Source organism: Scyliorhinus torazame, chromosome 9 (genome assembly GCF_047496885.1).
Source record: "Scyliorhinus torazame isolate Kashiwa2021f chromosome 9, sScyTor2.1, whole genome shotgun sequence".
NCBI lineage: Eukaryota > Metazoa > Chordata > Chondrichthyes > Carcharhiniformes > Scyliorhinidae > Scyliorhinus > Scyliorhinus torazame.
The window spans coordinates 37,401,184-37,426,266 of record NC_092715.1 but is presented as its reverse complement, the minus strand read 5'-3'; the positions used below and the strand labels follow the sequence as shown (position 1 = coordinate 37,426,266).

General features: G+C 49.0%; 1 protein-coding gene and 1 long non-coding RNA gene across 4 annotated transcripts in view; one reads left to right on the top strand and one right to left on the bottom strand.

Annotated features, from left to right (window-relative positions):
* Positions 1 to 25,083, top strand: part of gpm6ab (glycoprotein M6Ab) — a 317,594-nt gene that overhangs the window by 107,140 nt on the left and 185,371 nt on the right. The window lies entirely within an intron of this gene.
* On the bottom strand, positions 4,210 to 16,199 carry LOC140429978 (uncharacterized). Of its 2 annotated transcripts, none has more exons than XR_011949250.1 (3): positions 16,102 to 16,199; positions 11,039 to 11,226; positions 4,210 to 4,521 (listed from the first exon to the last, which is right to left on the bottom strand). It is a non-coding gene; the product is annotated as an uncharacterized lncRNA (long non-coding RNA). The 2 variants fall into 2 exon arrangements; XR_011949251.1 differs by lacking the exon at positions 16,102 to 16,199 and adding an exon at positions 14,370 to 14,420.

Here is a 25,083-nt window from a genome sequence, read left to right as displayed (position 1 = left end):
AGGTAGGTGGTTTGATTCACGCCGGCGACCGGCATTACAGCAGCGGGACTTCGGCCCATCGCGGGCCGGAGAATTGCCGGGGGTGGCCCGCCGACCGGCGCGGCGCGATTCCGGCCCCCGCCGAATTTCTGGTGCCGGAGTCCCGGAGAATTTGGCGGCCGGCGGGGGCAGGATTCAAGCCACCCCCCCGGCGATTCTCCGGAGAATCCCGCCCCTATTCTCCTTACCTGGTCTGGACTATGAATCACTCCAACTCTAAATATTTGACTTCTAATTGTCATCTAAAATGATCTAGTGGCACAATGATGTGCCTTGTGCAAGAGTGATATTAATATTTAATTTAATCAGCTGATAAACATATATTGAACTGTTTAAAAATATTTATGAAAACATGCAAAGACACCGACTTAAGATGGCTGCCACAAGGGCAGATTTTCCAGTTCTCCCCACCCTGTGCAGCATCTTTCTCGGTGACAGGAGGCAGTCTGCCATTGACCAGTGGGCAGGATCTTCAGGTTCCACTGCTGTCAATAAAATTTCCCATTGAATCCATCCCTTCCCACCGAGAAACCCGCAGCGGGGGTTCGGGGTTTGCCGTCAGTGTGATCGGCAGATCCCGCTAGCTGAATGGCTGGACCCCCCCTCCCCGGCACTGTCTCTAGAAACTGCAATTTATATGGTCTTAAACTCCACTAAATATTCACGACCACCATAAAAAGATTCTGTTTCAGCCACGGGTACGAGTAAAAGGCTCGTTAACAGTGAATTCTCTCATTGTTAACTTTTAGCATTGAATTTTAATTCAGCCTGAAGTAACTTCCTTCTGTGTAACTTGTAAATCTGTACGTGTGTATGCGTGTGTGTGTGCATGTTGCAAAGGTCGGGACATGGGTTTAGTTTTTTAAAATCTATATATCTTTACTTGGGTGGGTTTTCAGCTCAATAAAATCCTGTTCCTCTGGTTAAAACTCTAGAAAGCCTTTTCGATTAGCTTCTTTGCAATCAACACGTAAATGGTGACGCACCGACATTGGGTATACTTTTACTGCACTTCCCTCAGTGGTATTTTCCCATCTAGCCGAGGTCAATGGAATTTTGAATAACTGGCCACATTTTCTGGCCCTGCCCGTCACGCGATGAGGCCGTCCAATTCCCTCCATCCTTTAAAATTCACTCAATATTCTGTTACAGTCAGACTTGAGGTGGTAGGATAGGGGCATCATATCACTCCTCCTCACGAGGTTGTAAGACGAGCAAGCTGGTACGCTGTGTAAGGTTAATCGGGGGGGGGGGGAGGATGAGCAATAAATGTTGCCGTTAGTGCCCACGTCACACAAATTAATTATTTTTTTTCAAATTTCTATGGGGGTTCCGAGAGGAGAAAGGAAGAGAAATCTATCCACTCGGAAAGTTGTCGGGAATACGGAATACCCCGCCTGAAAAAAAGCAGATTCCATCAATAATTTTTTAAGCTGGCTTTTGTCAGGCACCTGAAGCTCAGGGCCTGGCAGCGAGAAGGTCCAAGAGCAAGGCTGTAGAACTGAGCACAAATCCTCCCTTAAAAGGGGCTGCAGAATTGTGAGGGGCCAAAAGGCCTCAGTCTGCGTGCGGTGAATTTCAATGATTCACTGAAATGTTGACTTTTGAGACAATGGCTTCTTTGAAATCCTCAGCGAGCCGTACCATAATGCAGCCTTTTTTTCGTCGCTCTTTTTTGGTGTTCGTTTTGCCTCGAGAAGATGTAATTGCCGCCTTCAGTTGTGGTACCCGGGGCTCAATCTTGGTAATATGTCAAGTTTGCCATTGTCCCGGCAAATCTGTTGACAGATAGTAATTGGGTCACTGCAGAAAGCCCACGGTCTACGCTCAGATCGAGCAGAAATGGTTGGCATGGCAACCACACTGGTCAATTAAAAATGCATGAGGAGGACTTGTGCGCCTGTGGTTTTTTAGACACTAGAGCAGGCATGAAGCCAAGTGAAAAGACTATACCAAAATCTGTGGAGGATTATTTACGGTTTCCACCTCTTATTTATTTACTTCTCTCCCATCACCAATTCAGTTTTTAACTCAAATTGTTTAATGCACCGACCAATATACATAATCCCAACCAAGACGAGCGGCACCATCAATTTATTGATGGGGATAATTAGAATATATGGTGTGGTTGTTTGGAAATATATATTCTTTGAGATCGCGGTCGACACTGAACATCATAATACCACCATATGCTGTCTCGAAGGAAGAATAAAATGGTTCATGAAATACTCAGTTGAAGTGAGAAAATCCTTCTTTCTTCTGGGTTTTTGCAGTGTAAATTGACACCATTTATATGAGGAACTGTTGAGTAGTTGCTGCAGTGCCATCACTCCTACACACTACCAATGCAAGTCCCATACACAATTAGGCGAGATGGTTTAAGGGGTAAAAGAATTAATGTTGCACCACGCAAGTCCAAGGCAAATGGAGCTAATGTACCACAGAACAGATCGGCTGATAGGATGAGATGAAGTAAATTGGGATGAGGCTCATGTGGAGGGCAGACACTGCCACGGGTCACTTTGGTCGAATGGCCAGTTTCAGTCTTGTAAAACGCGGCGCAATTCTATTTACCTTACAACGAGGCCCTTCCACCACTCTCCAAGCTTCCGAACCTAACATTTCCTTGCACGGCTTACTGAGAGGAGGTGGGGTGATTTATAATTCAAACAGAAGCATAGAATACCTACAGTGCGGAAGGAGGCCATTCGGCCCATCTGGTTTGTGCTGACTCTCTGAAAGAGTGCCTTACCAGCCCGCCCCTCCACCCCACCCACCCGATCCCTGTAACCCCATCAAACCTACACACCTTTGGACACTAAGGGACAATTTATCATGCCAATCCGCCTAACCTGCATATCATTGGATTGTGGGAGAAAATCGGAGCACCTGGAGGAAACCCTCGCAGACACAGGGAGAACGTGCAACCACGGCCATAACTGATCCCGTGTCCCTGATGCTGTGAGGCAGCAGGGCTAACCACTGTGCCACGATGCCAGCCCTCGGATGGAGGAAGAGCCATAAGGCCGAGACACCAGCCTGAGATTTGCACCCATCCCATTTCAACACTGTGCACCATAGGGTTGAGGGAAACCAGAATAAATGGGTTAAGAAAATAGAGGCCTGTGTACTCGATGATTGACAGATGTGGCGACCCATCCCAGGTGAGGTTCCCCAAAGTTGTTGATCCAGGTGAGATCCTTTCATTTGTCACTGTTTGGCTGGGGTGCCCCAAAATTGTTACAATCCTGGATGAGGAGGGATTGTTATGGGAGAGGTGTTTTCAGAACCCCAAAATGTATCATGAAGTTCAACCAACCCCCCCCCCCCCCCCCCCCGTTTAATGGATTGTTGCTTTTGAAGCACACGGCTTGTTCCCCAGGTGTGGTGTTACAATTATGGACACCAGGGGCGTCATTCTCTGCCGGCGGGAGTCTCCGTTTTGCCGGCGCCCGGAGGTTTCCCGACGGCGTGGGGCTGCCCCACAATGGGAAACCCCATTGACCGGCCGGTGTAACGGAGCATCCCGCCGGCGGGTCGGGGCAGAAATGTGGCGGGGCGGGATGGAGAATTTCGCTCGTGGTTTTTTAAACAAAACAATGTTTATTCCATGAACTCAAATTAACCTTTTAAATAAACATTGGATCTCTTAACACCCCTTACTTCAAAGATAACCCCGAAAATAATACAACACTACCCAATCCTGCAAACTGTTCCTTTAAACATCCAAAAGACTTCAACCCTTCAAAAATAGGAGCATAACAGGTTACATTCAATATATTTATAGTCTTTGGATTTGCAGAAATCACCAGACCAGCTCTTTTCCTTCCTGCAGCTCTCAGCAAAACACACAGACACTCCCACTGCTCCCTCAAACTGAAACTAAAAAACACAGAACTAACCTCAAAATGGCCGAACTGAGCTCAGCTCCACCCACTCTCTGACATCACTATTTTCTTATAGGTACATTGCTTAAACATCCATTTCTTAAAGGCACTCTCACATGACAGGATGAACTGGCTCTCTGTTTTTATTCAATCCCCTCTGTTGGTAGAAACAAGGTTTAATCTAAAAAGTACCCTTTTTCGTGGATTTCCTTTCTCCAGACCCAATAGTTATGTTTTAATCGGAGCCAAATTAACCAGGCTTTACTGAGTTAACAATAGAGTGAGTTTATTAATTACTCCAAAGATACAAAAATGATAAAATACATGCATATGCATATATATTCATACAGATGTAGAAGGGAGAATTGAGTTCAAAGCAAGTGAATAAAAAATGTATGTAGGACAACCCTTGACATTTGAAGCGTTGTGGCCGTGCAATTTGTGATTCTAGTAGAGTTGATTTCAGCAAGTGAATGGTCAATGTTGCAATTCAAGGTTCTATAGTTCAGCAGAGAAGCCCTCAGTTCTCTTCTCGGCTGTGGTTCTTGCTGACGTGATTGACCTCCACAGTCCAAGAAAGAGATTCGAGATAACACTGCAAAAAATGGTTATTTGCAGGAATACTTTGTAATAATAATAATAATAATTTGTGTGTACTTGCTGGCTTTTACTTCTGTTTCCAACTTCCAACACTTGTTCTCACAGAGGACACACACCAACAGACAGTCTGCAGCAGCTTTTCAGCTCGATTTTAACCCAGTCCTTGTATATTCCAAGTGGGAAGTCGGATCCACAAAAATCCCATATTCTCAGCTGGAGATGGAAATTTGCTTCTGGATGCTTTTAAAAGTGCCTTGTCTGGTAGAGGGTTCGCTTTTTTAAAATAATCTTTATTGTCACAAGTAGGCTTCCAGTAACACTGCAATGAAGTTACTGTGAAAATCTGTGAGTCCCCACACATCCCTCCTTTCCCACGGAGGGAGAATTGAGAATGTCCAAATTACCTACAAGCACGTCTTTCGGGACTTGTGGGAGGAAACCGGAGCACCCGGAGGAAACCCACGCAGTCACGGGAAGAACGTGCAGACTCCGCACAGACAGTGACTCAAGCTGGGAATCGAATCTGGGACCCTGGCGCTAACCACTGTGCTACCGTGCTGTTCCATTGTCTCTCAGAGAATCACCCCACAGCATTTCAGCTCGTGGATTGTGTGACCATTTAAAAAAAAAAAACTCTGGTCTTATTTAAAGTCCAATATTTCCTGATATAATTTGGAGATATTCCCTTCATCATTATGACACAAGTGGTGTATTTCACTGCATGAAGAACCCAGCAAGGCTGAGTCTCAACTTCTCCCTGTCAGCCACTTAGTTGTAATATCTGCATCTCAGGGATACGAGAGGTGGAGAATAAATAGCAGCCTTGCCAATAATACCCATCTCCTAACATTAGGTTTAAAATAAATTCAAGTGTCCTGCCCAGGCATGGTTTCAGGTTCCAGCATCCGCAGTAATTTGCTTTCACGCTATAATATTGATTCATGTTCAAAGTGTCATAGAAGGCAGGTGGAGTTTGATTTTGCATGGGAATTGATGGCAACATCGAGGGCACCATATCATACCAATTCAAGCATGATGGGCTGAATAGCCTCCCTTTGTATGGGCCCCCGCACTTCTGGTTCCGGGTCCGCGCACGCGCATGGCAGCGGCCCCCAGCGGCAGTGCCGAGCGCCATGGCGGGCTCGGACCGGAGGCAGCTCCATAATATAGGCCCCCCCATCAGTCGCGCGCCCCTGCATCGGTCCGGCCCGATCTGTGCCCCGGCCGCCCATAAAGCCTCCCCCGGTGCCCGATTCTCCCATCCCCCACAAGGGCACCACGCGAGAGTCCCCAACCGGCCAGACCATGTTAGTTCCACACCGTCGGGAGCGGAGGATTACTGGGGGGGCCTCTGGCAATGGCCCCCCAGCTGCACGGCGTAATTCAGGGATGCGCGGATATTTGGGTCTGAAGACTCGCCGGAGCGGCGCAGGTCTGATTTCGTCGGGAAAGTCGTTTCTCCGCCCCCGCGCCAAACGCGATTTCATCGCGGGGCTGCGGAGAATCCAGCCCAAGTTTTTTTAAATTATGAATGGGTTGGACATAGGAACTTAGGAATTAAGAGCAGAAGTAGGCAATTCAGCCCTTCGAACCTGCTCCACCATTCAATCAGATCATGGCTGATCTCTTCCTGGTCTCAAATCCGCCTCCCCACCTGTTCCCCAGGTCCCTTTAACCCATTTTCTTTATGAGAAATATATCTGTATCTTCTTCTTAAAACCATTTAATGACTCAAAGTCCACCACACTATGCGGCAGCAAGTAGATAATGGACAGCGTAGATAATGTCAATTCTTTGGAGAGGGTGCGTGATTTGCACTGACAATGAGAGGGGGGGGGGTGGCTAGACAGCTGGTAACCCAACTTCGCAGAGATCGAGGGGTCATTTTAAAGGGCGTCCTGATCGCAAAATGACATTGAAGACCCCCAGTCCGCCCAACATCGATAGCATCAGAGCTTCAGTGCAACCCCCCCACCCCCCCAACTACCTCTCCAGCATTAATCCCTTCTCCTCCCCCCCCCCCCCCCCGCCAATGATTGCTGGCATTGGGGCCCCTCAATGGATCTCCTTCAGACGCCCCTCTCATCAGCATCAAGTTGCCCGTTCTTCCAATCACCAGCTCCAGCAACCCTTCCGCAGAGAGCGACAGCCCGTTATGGGGTCACCAAATACCCCCCTTGTTACCCCCCCCTCATTCCCCACCTCTTTCAGGCCAAGCCCTTCCAGGCCCCGCCTCTACATGTACTATCCCCTTTCCAGCTCTGCCCCCTTTCAGGCCCCGATCCTAGGCAGTCTCAACCGGGCACTGCCCAATGGCACTCTGAAAGTGCCAGGTTGGCACTGCTAGGTGCCAGGGAGCCATGCCAAGGCTCTGCCCTGCATGCTGCCAACTACCCAGGACTCCGATGTCCTCAGACACCACCCCTACCAGCATGGGCATCATATCTGATCGCCAGTGGTGGAGACCAGTAGTGATTCCCTCCAGCTTCACGCTGCGCCAGTGGGGGGGAGGTGGGGCAGAATATTGGGTGCTGGGAGAACCTGGCTTCAAACGGTCCCGACATATTTAAATGGTATTTCAAATATGATCACCTTGCTCATGCCCAGCAAGGGGGTGAACCAGATTACGTCAACTGCAGCTGGCCGGGAGCATCGGGGACTGTTCACCGCGCACGCAAACCCTGGGTGAAATTCTCCCCCAACAGCGCGATGTCCGCCGACTGGCGCCAAAAACGGCGCCAATCAGATGGGCATCGTGCCGGCCCAAAGGTGCGGAATGCTCCGCATCTTTGGCGGCCTAGCCCCAACATTGAGGGGCTAGGCCGACGCCGGAGGGATTTCCGCCCCGCCAGCCGGCGGAAATGGCGTTTGTTGCCCCGCCAGCTGGCGCCGAAATGCGGCGCATGCGCGGGAGCGTCAGCGGCCGCTGTCAGTTTCCCAGCGCATGCGCGGGAGCGTCAGCGGCCGCTGTCAGTTTCCCGCGCATGCGCAGTGGGGAGAGTCTTTTCCGCCTCCGCCATGGTGGAGGCCGTGGCGGAGGCGGAAGGGAAAGAGTGCCCCCACGGCACAGGCCCGCCCGCGGATCGGTGGGCCCCGATCGCGGGCCAGGCCACCGTGGGGGCACCCCCCGGGGTCAGATTGCCCCGTGCCCCCCCCCCCCAGGACCCCGGAGCCCGCCCACGCCGCCTGGTCCCGCCGGTAAATACCAGGTTTGATTTACGCCGGCGGGACAGGCAATTTCTGGGCGAGACTTCGGCCCATCCGGGCCGGAGAATCCAGCGGGGGGTCCCGCCAACCGGCGCGGCCCGATTCCCGCCCCCGCCCAATCTCCGGTACCGGAGACTTCGGCGGGGGCGGGGGCGGGATTCACGGCGGCCAACGGCCATTCTCCGACCCGGCAGGGGCTCGGAGAATGACGCCCCCTGTTTAGGGACTGTGCCACTATTCTCCCACCATAGCGGACCGGAGAATCTCCCCCAATATTTCCACTTGTGGGAAATCCAAAATTAGGGTAGCTGGATTTTCCGCACCCAAATACCGAAATCGCAGCCGGGGCGGAGAATCCAGTTCAACGCCGAAATTGGGCTCGGTGCCGGTTCGGCGATTCTCCGGGCACCGAAATGCGGCATCACCAGGGAGTACGCCACGCCGCCGGGGACCATTGTCAGAGGCCTGTTCAGCAATCCTCTGCCCCTGACCGGCCGAGTTCCCAACGGCATTGAGCTAACTTGGTATTGCCAGTCGGGATACTCGCCCGGCGGCTGCGGACTCAGTCCGCGGCCGCTCTGGTCAGAGGCGGGACGGTCGGAGGCCAGGGGGGCTTTATAGGCGGCCGGGGAATGTTCGTGTGGGGTTTGAGGGTCGGGCGCGCGGCCGATGAGGGCGTCTCCTTTGTGGATCTATCTCTGTGGTCCGCTTCCACCATGGAGCACGGCGCGGCCGCTGGAGGCCGTTGCCGTGCACATGCGCGGCCTCTGACCCTGCGAGATTTACTCCAGGTCCTGCTAGCCCCCCGCAGGGCCGGGTATTCGTGTCCCTTTAATCCAGGATTTTCAGGGGTAAAACACCACCGTTTTGATGCCGGCGTGGGGGCACAGTCCCAATAGTGGAGAATCCAGCCCAAGATAGTTACAGGTCCAATATGGAAGAAATGGGAATTTCTTCACTCAGAATATGGTTAGAATGAGTCAGCAGAAAGTGGTTGAAGCAAATAACTCAGATCCTTTCAAGACGAAGCTAGATGAATACATGAGAGGAAAGGGAACAATGAGAAATGCTGAAAGGCTCGGGTGAGGTCAATGAAATCTGGAGCACAAAGAGCAGTACAGATATGTTGACCTGTGCAAATGACTTGTGTTTGGACTGAATGCACAATTTAATTTTATTTATAGTAAAAATAAAAGTAAACTGGATCTCTATCTATAAAAGTGTCATTATAATGGGCGCGATCTTCTGGCCTCGTTATGCTCACGCTCAAGCGTAACAAGGCCGGTGAATAGGGTGAGAGGCCCAAAACGGGAACCGTGCCAAGCGCCAAACAGTTTGCGGTGCAATGGCCCGCTCCGGGACGCAAATTTGGAATCTCGACGTAGCGTGGCAAGAAACCAATTCCCACCACTTAAGGCCAATTTCCATACAATTAACGAGAACCACCGTCATCCAATGGCCTCCTGTCATTCACCGGCCTCTCCTGCACGTGGTCACGCTTGCGCCGATTGGCACTCCTTTTTCATAATATGAACCTGACAGAAGGGCTTCTGTGGGGAGCCGGGGAGGGGAGTAGCCACCTTTACGCATGGGCAAAGGGAATGGGGGTGCTGACTTTGCCACCCCAGTACCCGGCAGGGGGTGGGGGACACTCAGCTGGGGGTGGGCCGCCATGGGATGGTTGGGGGGGGGGGAAGGCGCTGGGTGGGGAGTCTGGTGGGTGGGCAAATGCTCGCGGCACCACCATGCCAATCCTTGGATCTCAGGCCCATGCCCCGGGGGAAATCCCTGTCCCTGCCCGGCTGCACCACCGATCATCACACCAAATGCTGAGGCCTCTCGCTGCGCGGCTGAAGGCTATCGCTAAGAGGCAACTGGCAACTGTGGTTAAGTGAGCACTTGACACATGCCAAGTGGGTTCCTGTGGGTAGGCGGGCCATGGAGCATGTAGGAGTCACTGCCTAGCATTCCAATCAAACCTTGATGTCTTTACACCGTATGGGGGTCAGCACCATGCACGCAGCAGCCAACATCCAAACACCCGGGGGATGGGGCACAACCCCCGGGACACGACCACGGCCGGAGGGTGGGCTGGTGCCACGGGGCGGGGGTGGAGTCACCTGGAGAGACAGGCAAAGGGCTGGGAGGTTATCCTGCATCGCGGAAGAAAGTGACAGAGGCATCATGATGTTTGTGCAAAGAGGTGTTTAAGGTGCTGTACAATACCCCATTCCTGATAATGCGCCCCCCAAGCCCTCTGAGCTCCCAACCGCACCCCTACATGACCCCTCCCCCTATCCCAGTGCCCTCAATGATGCTCAATGTGCTTGGACTTAGATCTACAACTACGTCTTGGTGTTTCCCCATCATGCACATCTGAGGTGGGGGCAGCCAGCTGCTTACCTCATCCCGTGGCCTTTGATGCCCCTGGCGGATGTCCTCTGGGGGCTCGGTGGCCAGAGGGCCCTGGCTCATTTGTCGGTGACACATGCACAGCTGTGCCGTCCTGTCATGTGTGCTGACCTCGAGGCACAGCCTCATTAGAGGGGTGGAACTCGGATGAGCTGGTGGCCACCCTCGCCTCCCCATGGGACAAGCCCAGGTTGGCACTCAGCACCCCTCGCCCCGGTCAGTGCCCATAGAGCCCTGGGGTTCACCTTGGGATGGACCGCAGAACCCCATTAAGGTCGGCTTGGTACTGGGTGACACATCCCCCAGTGCAACAGACATACTGCCGAGACCCTCAGCCATGGCCGTCACCAACTGAGCGATGCCTTGGACACCGACATCATGCACTAGGCTTTCCACTGCGGTCTCCACCCTAGCAGTGTTGGCCTTGGTGCCACTCATTGCCGGCACCATCTCCTGCACCCAGTGGCCTGTGGGACTGCTGGAGTGACGCTGACATCTCCCTCTGAACATCCCGGCCGCTCCCTAACGTCTCCAGCAGCTCCGGGAAACCCTGTTCCAGAGGCTCAGCATCAGGCTGGGACCCAGCTGGGTCCTGGGATCCAGCAGACCTCTCCCTGCTGTCTCACCTGGAGTTCCTGTCTCCACCTGATGTGCATCAGTGTGGTACTCACCAGATTGTGCCCCAGAATCCTGACCTCTAACATCTCCCACCGAGGTGCGTGTATCTGCGCTGGTGGAGGGTGGGGATGACAGCTGTGACGAGGTGTTCTCCTCGGAGTCAGGAGAGGGGGCCACCGGGGATGGGCCAGTGCCGTTGGTTGCTGGACCTGTGGGAGAATGGACATGTGGTCAGTGTGAGGGATGAGTCAATCAGTGAGGTAATCAATACTCACGTTTGACAGGTCCTCTGAGGTGGTCCCTCACCTCAGCGGCATCGGCCAGCCTCCGCGCGGGTGACCACCCTGTCTTCAGCCACACCAGTCACCACCAGGATCCGCTCCATAAAGGAGGAGAGGATTCTCAAGTCCGGCACCTCAACGCCAGTCTGGATCCTCTCCCGCCGATGATGGGAGAGCTTTTCCTGAGGGGACACACAGAACACAGAGAGCATCGTAAGCCACACACGTGGTTCACAGTTATGGGGGGGTGGTGTGTGAAGGGAGGGTTGGGATGGGGTGAGGGTTGGAGGGGTGAGTGAAGGGAGTGCTGAAGAGGGCGGGGGATGGAGGGGGTGTTGGGGGTCATCTGGAGGGATGTTCCCTTTGGGGTTGGGTGGTGGGATGTTATTGTCTACTTACTTATTGGGCGATATTGTTGGAGAGGACAGTGTGAAACAGATTGGTAAGCTCGAGGAAATACTTGTCAGGAAGGAAGATGTGTTGGGCATTTTGAAAAACTTGAGGATAGACAAGTCCCCCGGGCCTGACGGGATATATCCAAGGATTCTATGGGAAGCAAGAGATGAAATTGCAGAGCCGTTGGCAATGATCTTTTCGTCCTCACTGTCAACAGGAGTGGTACCAGGGGATTGGAGAGTGGCGAATGTCGTGCCCCTGTTCAAAAAAGGAACTAGGGATAACCCTGGGAATTACAGGCCAGTTAGTCTTACTTCGGTGGTAGGCAAAGTAATGGAAAGGGTACTGAAGGATAGGATTTCTGAGCATCTGGAAAGACACTGCTTGATTAGGGATAGTCAGCACGGATTTGTGAGGGGTAGGTCTTGCCTTACAAATCTTATTGAATTCTTTGAGGAGGTGACCAAGCATGTGGATGAAGGTAAAACAGTGGATGTAGTGTACATGGATTTTAGTAAGGCATTTGATAAAGTTCCCCATGGTAGGCTTATGCAGAAAGTAACGAGGCATGGGATAGTGGGAAATTTGGCCAGTTGGATAACGAACTGGCTAACCGATAGAAGTCAGAGAGTGGTGGTGGATGGCAAATATTCAGCCTGGATCCTAGTTACCAGTGGCGTACCGCAGGGATCAGTTCTGGGTCCTCTGCTGTTTGTGATTTTCATTAATGACTTGGATGAGGGAGTTGAAGGGTGGGTCAGTAAATTTGCAGACGATACGAAGATTGGTGGAGTTGTGGATAGTAAGGAGGGCTGTTGTCGGCTGCAAAGAGACATAGATAGGATGTAGAGCTGGGCTGAGAAGTGGCAGATGGAGTTTAACCCTGAAAAGTGTGAGGTTGTCCATTTTGGAAGGACAAATATGAATGCGGAATATAGGGTTAACGGTAGAGTTCTTGGCAATGTGGAGGAGCAGAGAGATCTTGGGGTCTATGTTCATACATCTTTGAAAGTTGCCACTCAAGTGGATAGAGCTGTGAAGAAGGCCTATGGTGTGCTCGCGTTCATTAACAGAGGGATTGAATTTAAGAGCCGTGAGTTGATGATGCAGCTGTACAAAACTTTGGTAAGGCCACATTTGGAGTACTGTGTACAGTTCTGGTCGCCTCATTTTAGGAAGGATGTGGAAGCTCTGGAAAAGGTGCAAAGAAGGTTTACCAGGATGTTACCTGGAATGGAGAGTAGGTCTTACGAGGAAAGGTTGAGGGTGCTAGGCCTTTTCTCATTAGAGCGGAGAAGGATGAGGGGCGACTTGATAGAGGTTTATAAGATGATCAGGGGAATAGATAGAGTAGACAGTCAGAGACTTTTTCCCCGGGTGGAACACACCATTACAAGGGGACATAAATTTAAGGTGAAAGGTGGAAGATATAGGAGGGATATCAGAGGTAGGTTCTTCACCCAGAGAGTAGTGGGGGCATGGAATGCACTGCCTGTGGAAGTAGTTGAGTCGGAAACATTAGGGACCTTCAAGCAGCTATTGGATAGGTACATGGATGACGGTAAAATGATATAGTGTAGATTTATTTGTTCTTAAGGGCAGCACGGTAGCATTGTGGATAGCGCAATTGCTTCACAGCTCCATGGTCCCAGGTTCGATTCCGGCTTGGGTCATTGTCTGTGCGGAGTCTGCACGTCCTCCCCGTGTGGGTCTGTGGGTTTCCTCCGAGTGCTCCGGTTTCCTCCCACAGTCCAAAGATGTGCGGGTTAGGTGAATTGGCCAATGATAAATTGCCCTTAATGTCCAAATTGCCCTTGGTGTTGGGTGGAGGTGTTGAGTTTGGGTATGGTGCTCTTTCCAAGAGCCGGTGCAGACTCAAAGGGCCGAATGGCCTCCTTCTGCACTGTAAATTCAATGATAATCTATGATTAATCTAGGACAAAGGTTCGGCACAACATCGTGGGCCGAAGGGCCTGTTCTGTGCTGTATTTTCTATGTTCTATGTTCTATGTACTCTGGTTTACCGGAGTAGGTCATTGACCTTCTTCCGACACTGGAGGCCAATCCTCCTAGTAACACTCCCCGAGCTGACTGCTGCCGCCACCTCATCCCAGACAGCACAGGCTGCCTTGTGGCTCACCCTCTGGGACCCTCGTGGGAACAGGACATCCCTATTGGCCTCCACCGCGTTCAGGAGCCTCCTCAGGTCAGCATCCTCGAATCTTGGGGCATTTCTCCTCGGTGCCGTTGTTGTGAACTGGTTGGGGTTGGCTGAGCAAGTGCAGCCTAAGTGCTGCTCGACGTTTGTTAGCGGGGGGCTGGTGACTGCAGTCCCGGCGAATCAGCTGGCGAGTCGGCATTCGGGGCGGGAAGCTCGTGAAGCCTCATTACTTGGGCCAATTAACGTTGAATAGCGTTGACGGCCTCGGCGAGCCAAGCGCTGGGAAACACCATAAGACATAGGAGCGGAAGTAAGGCCATTCGGCCCATCGAGTCCACTCCACCATTCACGCTCACTACAGCACTTGGAAATTTTCCAGAAAATCGCGGCCAATGTATAGAATTCTGACAGGGCTCGACAAGGTAAATGCAGGATAGATGTTTTCACTGAATGGAGGACCTAGAATCAGGGGGCAGAGTCTCAGAATAAGGGGTAGGCCACTTAGGACAGAGATGAGGAGTAATTTCTTCAACCAGGGGGTGGTAAATGTTTGGAATTCTCTACCCCAGAGGGCTGTGGAGGTTCAGTCATGGGATATGTTCAAAGTAGAGGTTGATAGATTTCTAGATACAAATGACTTCAGAGGATACGAAGATAATGCGGGAAGGTGGTGTGGGGTAGAAGATCAGTCATGATCGAGTTAAATGATAAAGCCGGCTTGAGGGGCTGAATGACCAACACCAGCTCCTACGTTCCTGTGCTCCTTACCTCAATGGTAGTCCCCGTGCCTCTGAGTCAGAATGTTATAGATTCGAGTTCCACTTGAGAGATCTGAGCACAAATTCCAAGTTGACTCCTCAGTACAGGACTCGGGGAGTGCTGCTCTGTCAGGGATTTTGAAATGGCCGCGACTGCCCTCCCAGGTGAACGTAAAAGATCCCACTGCACAATTTTTGAAGAAGAGGAGCAGGAAAGTCATCCTTGGTGTTCCGGGAAATATTCCTCAACCAACATCACCGAAGAAAGTAAATTACCTGCTCATTGCGACGTGACTATTTGTGGGATCATACAGTGGACAAATTGGCTGCCATACTCCCAGATCAGTGACAGTATTTGCTTGACTTTGATGCTCATTGGCAAATAGGAACTGAGGAACAGGAGTTATACTGACATTGGAGGAAGTCCAGAGAAAGTCCACCAGGTTGATCTCGGGTGTGGAGGGAATTTCTTCTGAGGAGAGGTTGAGCAGATTGGGCCTGTACTCATTGGAGTTTAAAAGAATTAGAGGTGGCCTTATTGAGATATAAGATTCTCAGGGGGCTTACCAGGCTGGACGCAGAGAGGATGTTTCCCCTTGTAGGAGAGTGTAGGACCAGAGGGCATAATCTCAGAGTAAGAGTTCACCCATTTAATGCAGAGATGAGGAGGAATTTCTTCTCTCAGAGGAGAGTGACTCTGTGGAATTATTTACTGGAGAGAGCTGTAGAGGCTGGGTCATTAAGTCTGTTCAAGGCTGAGGGAGACCGTTTTTTAATCAGTAAGGGAATTGAGGGTTACATAACGCAGGAAGGTGGAGTTGGGGATTATCATATCAGATCAGTCATGGTCTCATTGAATGGTGGTACAGACCCGATGGGCCGAGTGGCCTACTTCTGTTCCCATGTTTTCTGGTCTTGTGGAAGTAGGCGGCTTGGCCCCTTGAGCTTAGTTTTGGCATTCAATGAGATCGTGGCTGATCTGTGACTGAACTCGTATATCCACCTTTGACCCATATCCTTTGGGTAATAATAATATACTATTTTCAATTTTAAAATTAACAATTGAACCACATCAATTGACATTTATAGAACAGATCTTCAAACATTTGCTATTCTTTTTGTGTGGAAAGGTTGCTCCTCACAGGTCTGGCACTTATTTATTTATAGACCCTTTGAGGTCATGAAGGACACTAAAAAGTAGTTTTTCATTTTTCTTTCAATTGTACGACCTCATCAACGAGAAGATATATTTGATGTGAAAAAAATAAACATCTGCCACATTTATATGCCTCACAAGTCAGAAAGCGCAATTGGAAATTATTCCTGCATTATGAATCGCAGAATATATCCTTTGCGATGCATTAAGATTGGACTTAGGAATGAAATACTGGGAAATGGTTGAGCAATCATTCATTCTCGACACATCTGACGGGGGAAAAAAATTATATTGTTTTACGGACAAAGGAAAAATTGACATGAAGCTTTGATGTAGAATGAGACAAAAAATGGTCTGTACAGTAATAAACCTCGTTGTGTACAGTATATGTTGTCGGCACATTCACAAATCACACCTTATGAGACATTAGTTTGACTAAAATGGACTCCCTCCACAATCCATTGTTGCACTGAATCTCAAGGGTATCAATAATCTCTCAGGAGTCACTAACACAATCATTGAAATCAGGCAGATTATTTGTTCTTGTTGCGCTTTATGTCTGAAATAAAATTAGATTATCAACTACCTCCCATCCTGCGGCGAGGTGCCTCGTCTTCCCCATTTAATTGGATTGTTTGTAAAGCATTTCTCCAGAGGTTGTAAAGATAGGTCTATATTCACAGTTATCTGGGTTTGTACTTTGGTTAACTGCCTTTTAACTCCATGGGATTTACATGAAACATAATAACCTACTTTGGTCTATCTTAATTTAAGTGTTTGGGATGCGAGCCGTAAATGTACATTGGACCTTGCTTAGTGTTTGTACAGCATTTAATCGCTTTCACAATTTGTTTAAAAGAACTCAAGTGATTTTATGACTCATTGATTTGCTATGTATGCTTTATAGGTTGCCTGATATGTATTTTGTTTTCGGCAAACCATCAGCGGAGCTGAAGAACTCGCAGAATGCTCAGAAACCATTGAATCCATACAGTGCAGAAGGAGGCAATGCGGCCCATCGGGTCTGCACTGACCCCACCAAGAGCACCCTACCGAGACCCACTCCCCGGCCCTATCCCGGTAACTCCACCTAACCTACACAGCTTTGGTCTATGGGAGGAAACCGGATCACCCGGAGGAAACCCACACAGACAGTCACCCAAGATTGGAATCAAACCCGGGTCCCTGGCGCTGTGAGGCAGCTGTGTTAATCACTGTGCCACCCCTTACTACCACTGTCCATGCAGTCAGCGCCAATAGTGAGCAAATTTAAAACCCACAAAAATAATTCTGATGAGGAAATGCTACAAACAAGGCAAAGTAAATTCTTCCCGTTCTGTTTGAGATTGTGGAGTAACTGCCGTGGACATACCTTTTCTGTAAATCATGTTAGCGTACATTTCTGTCGTGATGACACAAAAATTACTCCTCACAGTCCAGAATCAGTCTAAGTAACAGGAGCAATTTGCATGTATATGGTACCTTCAACATAGTAAACTGTCCCAAGGGGAGTGTTAGCAGGCAAAAAATTCACACCGAGTCAGAATGAGACAAAAGAACAGGTGACCAAAAGCTTGCTTAAGGAGGTTTAAAGAAGTCTTTTTTTTAAAACTCTTTCTTAATTGCCCTTAAGCTGAGTATCTTAAAGGGAGGGATAGGTAGAGAGGCAGAGAGATTTAGAGAGAGAATTAAGGAAGATGGTGGCGCAGTGGTAATTGTGGTGTTTTCTGTGGTTCAGATCCTAGGATGGTTGGCATAGTGTTCACAAAGACCACAACTAGTTTTTGTATGAAACAAAGCTAAAGATTTATTTACAGTACTTAATTGAATTCGACCTCTTACTTCTATATAATAAACAGTTGACAACAAATAAACAATCTACACTCACCTACCACTATTCTCTACACTAATACAACAACTATAATCTGCTCTCACTCACACTAGCTGTCCGACAGTCTTTCTTCTAGCCTTCTCCTCAACACTCTCCCAGAAGGCTTAGCACCGACGCTTCATATAGTTCTGCATCTAGCTCCCCCAAGTGATTGATTTGGACATAACATTAACCCTTACAGCTCTGTACATTTCCCATAATGTCACTGTAATATCACTGGACAAGAAATTGGTTAATAATCTGAAGTTCAGATCCCACCATGGTAGCTGGATTTAAAATCTGGAATATAAAGCTAGTCTCAGTAATGGTAACCATGAAACTACCATCGACTGTTGTGAAAACCCATCTAGTTCATTGATGCCATTTAAGGAAGACAACCTGCTGGTCTGGCCTACATCTCACCCCAGACCTACAGCAATATGGTTGACCTTTTTAAATTCTGTCATGGCATGAAGACATCACTGGCAAGGCCAGTATTTGTTGCAAATCCTTAATTGCCGGCGAACTGGCTGGCAGTTAAGAGTCAACCACAGTATTTTGGGTCTGGAATCCCATGCAGGCCAAGCCAGTTAAGGATGGCAGATTTCCTTCTCTGAGGGTCATTAGCAAACCAGCTGGGCTTTTACAACACTTGACAGATGGTTTTACGGTTATCAATAGATTTATAATTCTAGATTTTTATTGAATTCAAATGTCACCATCTGCCACCGTGGGATTTGAAGCCCGGTGCCCAGAGCATTACCCTGGGTCTCTTCACTACAATGCCACTATGCCATTGGCTCCCCTCCTCTTAAAAATCCTCTGCAGTGATGGGGGAAGCCACTCACTGCAAGGGGTAATTAGATCTGAGCAACAAATGCTGACCTTTCCAGTGATGGTGATTGTCAGAAAGGAAACAAAACAAAATCCGTGTTTAGATCCTCTTATGTTGGTGCAGACTTGATGGGCCAAATGGCCTCATTCTGCACTGTAGGGATTCTATGATTCTATCTCGGGTTGAAAAAGGGGTCAGATTTGGAGAAATGCTGAATTAAACATTTGTCGCTGCTCTTCAGCAGGAAAAATATTTGTGTGGTCTTGTATCTATTGTATCTTGTATCTGGGCGGCACGTTGGCAAAGTGGTTCGCACTGCTGCCTCACAGCGCCAGGAACCCGGGTTCAATCCCAGCTTAGGTCACTGTCTGTGCGGGGTCTGCACGTTCTCCCCATGTATGTGTGGGTTTCCTCCGGGTGAATCTGTTTCCTCCCATAGTCCAAAGATGTGCAGGTTAGGTGGATTGGCCATGATAAATTATCCCTTAGTGTCCAGGGATGTGCAGGTTAGTTTATGGGGTTACGGGAATAAGGGAGAAATGGGTATGGATAGAGAGCTCATTTGAAGGGTCGGTGCAGACTCGGTGGGCCAAATGGCCTCCTTCTGCACTGTAGGGATTCTATTTGGAAAAACCTTTAATTTGCTGAATCATTCTCCTCACCATAGTTCCGATTTCTACTTATTCCCAGAGCTGTCTGAAAGGTACTAAACCGGGAGGACCATTTGGATGAGTTGGGATGTTCCTCCAGCCAGTTGCATGTGTCTTGGCACCAGTGGCCAGCCCAGATACTGATCCAGAGATGTCTGAACCAGAATATTAGTGACAGTTACGTTCAGTGAAACGGGAAAGAAACAGATCAGCGGGGTGAGGGACTTCAATGTCCATGACGAAGAATGACCCAGTGAGGCATTTACTGACAGAACTGACCATGTTCTAAATTTGGTGGCAGACAGAGTGGTCTTGACATGAGCAAGGAAATACATTTCTTGCCCTCGTCATCAACAGCCTACCAGTTGCAGAAAATAGTGGGCAGGATTCTCCATCCGTTCACGCCAGTGGGAATCTCCGGTCACGCTGTCGTGAATGGGAGATTTGGCCGAGCGCCAAATTCTCCGTCCTCGCTAGAAGCGGCAGTGGGGCTGACTCGCAATGGAGAATCCCGGCCAGTATCTCAAGCAATAATAGCACAGGACCAGCACCTAGATCCATTGAAAATAAAGGCTTGGATTGTTATCTGCCACATCACCCTATAGCGGATAGCAGCAGAAAACAAAGGGATGGCAGATTGGGAAACGCGCTTGATGCATGAAACTGCTTTGCATCAGGCTAATGGGATGCAGACGAAGGCCCGACTGGAATCTTCCACCCACGCCCAAGTTTCCACAAGAGCAGAGAGAAAGAATACCGGTCCAGAACACATCTGGAACAAGGTGGCGTGCAGAAGTCGGGACTCATCAGAACCATGCCTGGGGCTTCTTCCGGAGTTCGAGGCGGAGGCCGCCCGCAACCCTGGAACCCAGAACACCACAGCAGTTGGTTGAGGGAGCATCTACAGGTGGACCTTCCAGATTCAGTATCATCGAGGAGGCCCATCTTCCAGCCTCAGAACATTCCTGGAGATCCCTATTCTTTCTTCAACAGTGTATCAGTGATGTTAGGTGCTATTTCAACATGGAGCCCATATATGATGGCGGGACTCGAGTCATCACGCCCACCCTGCCACAGGATACGGCGCTAAACCCTCGGGTGCACAATTAATGAGGTCAGGGCCAGAAGATATGGCATGGCTTCCCAGCAGCCTCTGCAGCAGGAAACACTCTTCATTCCCGCCTCCGCCATGGTACTTAGTCCCAGATAGGAGAACTTCACCGCTTGTCTCTGCCAATAAGACTACACTCCCTCAGTACTGAAGTGTGGCGTTACAAAGAGAGAGACAGAGCACTTCGTATTGGGAAATGCCAAACTCCTTTGGTGTGGATTTCCTTGTGCTATTGTCCAAAGCTCTTAAGCAATGATAATAAGTTGCCACAAGCATTGGACAGTTGGCTGTGATGTAAACCAAAGTTTCAGAGTGAAAGTTGATAGGCACTAAACAGGCTTGTGTTTCGTGTGAAAACAGTTTCAGTGTTTTTAATGTCAGAATACTTTGAATTGGAATCAATTGCTTGGAATATTTCTTTCCCCTCTGTGTTTTTAGTTCTGGCAATGGGCCATGTACAGGGGTTTGGTCGTGCTCAGTGATGCCGGCAATAAAATCTGAAAAAAATCTTAAATTGTGCCAAGTAAGGACAGTCAGAAGTGACAGCTGAATAAATGAACTATATGCTATCATTTTTCAGGCTTAAAAATTGCATTCAAATAATTCACCGCTTGGGATCTATGCTGTGTGAGAATAGAAGCACCAAGTTCCGTCTCTAACTAAAATATTATTGTTCCAGAAAAACAATGGGGCATTTAGCCATTCTGTTTCGGATATTCATTCAGATATACAATAGCACGTTCTGGCCTGGATTTGCTTTTGTCTATCAAATCAATTCCCATAACCCACCAGTTAAAGGTCATGGCCTTTTTCCTTCTCGAAGAGGTCACCAATACATGGCCATGACCCCTGACCCCCCCCTTGGATAAATGGAAAAGTGAACCACGTCGGTCTCTGCCGTAAGTAAAGCTTGACAGATGGGCTGGGAGTTGTGCAAGCTGCTGGGGAGCGGTTGGTCATGGGGGAGTGCCAGAGGAAGGGCTCAGTATGCCACACTGAGTGCTTGCAGTAAATGTAACTGATTCTCAAAAGGTTCCTCTCGCCAATATCTGCAATTTATTTTTGTCAATTATGGTCATTTTTAATACAAGAGAATCAGATGATCCCAATTATATGGATTTGACGAATAAGATGATAATTTGTTGATGATGAATAAGGGGGGGGGGGGGGGGTTCACTTGTGCCATACTGCTGATCTCAACAATGATTTGGCAAAATGATTCCCGCTCTCATTTGGAGTTACCACAGTTTGGAGCGATTTTGTTATCAGTGAGGTTCTGGGGGGGGGGGGGGGGGGGGGGGGGTGGTGTTGGAGGGGTTGGTGGTGGTGGGAGTGCGGGGGGTATGTTAGGCAAATTTCACCATGTTAGACGACGATGATGAGAATATTTCTTATGACCGGGCGGTCCTCAGTGGCTTATGTCCCATGTGAGCATTGAAGAGTTCACTGTCACTTGTCAGAGTCAACTGCAACGAAGTGGAAACCAGCAAAGGAGTCAGTCACTCTCACAGACCTCTCAAAAGTAGGGAACACCAGAGTTGCCTGATTTGACATTTTTAATAATTAAAACTATATTTCCCTCAACATGTGGTGAAAACAGCTGAATTTATTAACTGCGAATTGACTGACCACTTGGTGTCAGGATATTGACCAAAGGTTTTTCAGCCGTTCCTACTGATAGGATCTTCAGCTCCCGCCTATGACAGCCTCCTCTCCCCTCCCCTTGGTGGGGGACAGTGTGAACAATGGGAAAACCCATTGGTAGTGGTCGGACTGGAAGATCCTGCCACTAGCCAAAGACAGGTCGTCTCCGTAAAACATGCTGCGGGGGTGGGGGAGGGGGGGGGGGGTGGTAGTTAAAATAGTGGCTCTTTGTTGACTGAGTGGTTGCATGTCTCCCCAAAACAATTCTTTCTCACAGTTAACCCAGATGACATGTCACATGTTGAAGCTACCTGCAGCATTGTGGAGAAAAAAAAACTGTTTGCGCAGCGTGTGGTTAGGATCATGAATGCACTGATGAAGCGTGTGATGGAGGCACTTTCAATCGTGGCTTTCAAAAGGCAATTGGATAAATTCCTGAAGGAAAAGTAAATGGAAGGTCTACGCGGAAAAGGCAGAGAAGTGGGACTTGCTAAATAGTTCTTGCAGAGCACCAGCAGGGCTGGATGGACTGAATTACCTCCTTCTATGCTGTAGCCATACCAATAACCGACAAATTAATAACTTTGGTAACTCAAGGGAGTTACAAAAACAAAAAAGCTGGCTAAAGTGAGAAAATATATTCAAATCGTGGGTGGGTGAGGGGAATCAAGACAAAAGGAATAATTGACACACGTCACCATTTTTTCAGGACCATCACGAATCAATTTGTCTTCTACTCTATGATGCTTGATTTGATGTTTGGTGTGAAGTACATATAAATACAAAGCAATGTTCTGCAGTGCCTAGAGGTGTGTACAGAAATAATGGACGGGATTCTCCAGTCCCTCAGCCGTATGTTTCTCAGTGGCTCACCGTTCACTGGCAGCGGGATTCTCTCTTCCCGCAACTTGCCAGTGGGATTTCCCATTGAAGCCACTCCACATGGCCGGGAAACCAGCAGGGGAAGAGAATCCCAACGGCCGAAGAATTCTGACCATATTATACAAAGAACAAAGAAATGTACAGCACAGGAACAGGACCTTCGGCCCTCCAAGCCCGTGCTGACCATGCTGCCCGACTAAACTACAATCTTCTACACTTCCTGGGTCCTTATCCCTCTATTCCCATCCTATTCATGTATTTGTCAAGGTGCCCCTTAAATGCCACTATCGTCCCTGCTTCCACCACCTCCTCCGGCAGCGAGTTCCAGGCACCCACTACCCTCTGTGTAAAATACTTGCCTCGTACATCTCCTCTAAACCTTGCCCCTCGCACCTTAAACCTATGCCCCCTAGTAATTGACCCCTCTACCCTGGGAAAAAGCCTCTGACTATCCACTCTGTTCTGCCCCTCATAATTTTGTAGACCTCTATCAGGTCGCCCCTCAACCTCCGTCGTTCCAGTGAGAACAAACCAAATTTATTCAACCGTTCCTCATAGGTAATGCCCTCCATACCAGGCAACATCCTGGTAAATCTCTCCTGCACCAGATGCCAGCAGATTTTCCATAGTGATGCCCACAGGCACTCTGAAGTCTAGGGGGCCTTCATTGCTTAGTTGGCCCCTCGCTTTAAGGCCGCTGCTGAGGCGCGTGCTCCCTGTGGAGAAGTGATCTATGTGCACGCATCCTTGGGTCAATTGATAGATAATTACCGTTGCTGCCGGGACATTCATTGAGTTGGCAGCTGCTTGGCCCAGCTCCTTCGGGAGCCTGCCGACTCTAAATCTGCACCTTGGAACAGTTCAGTTGGATCACGCCCCCTCTTAAGCAAAGTTCTTAGCTGACCCCTGCTTGACCCGCTCGCTGCTCTGACAGGGTCAGGGGGAGAGGTCAGCGTTACCTCAGGGTTCCTGCTCCATGCTTAAGGCAGCGGAGTGGGATTGAGGGCTTTCCTACAAACAGATAGCTCTGTGCCTATTCCTTGTTTGGCAGACACACATTCGCAAAGGGTGGGGGGGGGGGGGGTGGGGGTACTTCTGCACTTCTGCAGCAGTGATTAATAAATGACAAATTATCAAAGCAGCACAGTTCCCAATAAGACTTGAACCAACCAGGGGACTGGCGTGCATCATCATCGCTCAGCAGTGCCACCTCAGAAATGGATCAAATCTGATCTGATTTTTACAATTGGGGTTTGACAGCAACCCACTTCAGAGGTCATGAAAACGAAGCACATTCTTGCATAGATCTGTCGCTCACTGGTTGTCTGAGACTCAGGGCAGAGCACTCTCCTTTGTGCTCAATCAGTGTAATTGAGTTGAAGCTGCTGTTTCACATTTTCTTTGGTGGCCGTGACACTGATCACTGGCAATTGTCAGACAGTCACAGTTAAATGGAATCCTGCTTGCTTCTCGATGACCCTTATTGTCACTGTCGCTGTAATCTCCAGTCACTCACAGCTCCCGACGTGTATTGTGTGTCAGTAATTAGTGACACCTACTCCCAGCGCTTACTTTGTCCTGGCTAGTTTCGCTCGGTATCATTGCCAGCCCCCTCCTTGCTAATTTGGTGTCCGTCTTCGAAGCATTCGTAAAGCCGTTCTATTGCCAGTTGTTGGCATGCGAGGGGGTAACATGACGAGAAATTTCTGGTGGCCATGCATTGTTCTCATGTCGTCATTTAATTTCTCCCCATCTCGTAACAACCATCACTCAACAACAACTTGCATTTAGATGGCACCTTTAATGTTGTAAAACATCCCAAGGTGCTTTGTTTTGTTTTTATTCACGGGATGTGAGCATCACTGGCAGGGCCAGCATTTATTGCCCATCAACTGGGTGACTTGCTGGGTCACTTCAGAGGGCATTTAAGAGTCAACCATATTGCTGTGGATCTGGAGTCACATGTAGGCCAGACCAGGTAAGGACGGCAGATTTCCTTCACTAAAGGACATTAGTGAACCAGATTTTTTGCAACAATCAACAATGTTTTAATGACCATCGTTATACTTTTAATTCCAATTTTTAAAAGTTTTATTCAAATTTCACCGCCAGCTATGGTGGGATTCAAACCAGGTCCCCAGCGTATCACCCTGGGCCTTTGGATTACTAATTTGTGACAATGCCAGTATGCCACTGCTTCCCCTTCAGGGCAGTGGAATCAGACAAAAAGCACGGTTGTGCAATTTGCATTCAATCTCATGGCCTTTGCTTCACTCACCACCTTGTCATCTCTTGGTTAAGATGTTAAACTGAGGCCCTCTTGGTGGGAGTGAAAAGTCCCATTGCACGACTCAAAGAAAGGCAGGGCTCCCCACCATTATTTACCCTTGAATCATCAACACTGAAATAGACTGACTGGTCGTTTATCTTATTACTGTTTTTGGAGAACTTGATGTCCACAAATAGACTCCTTTGCTTCTCTACATTCCAATGATAACTTATATTTATACAGTGCCTTTAATGTCACAAAACTTCCCAAAGTGATTCACAGGAGCATCGCAGCACAAAGAATGACA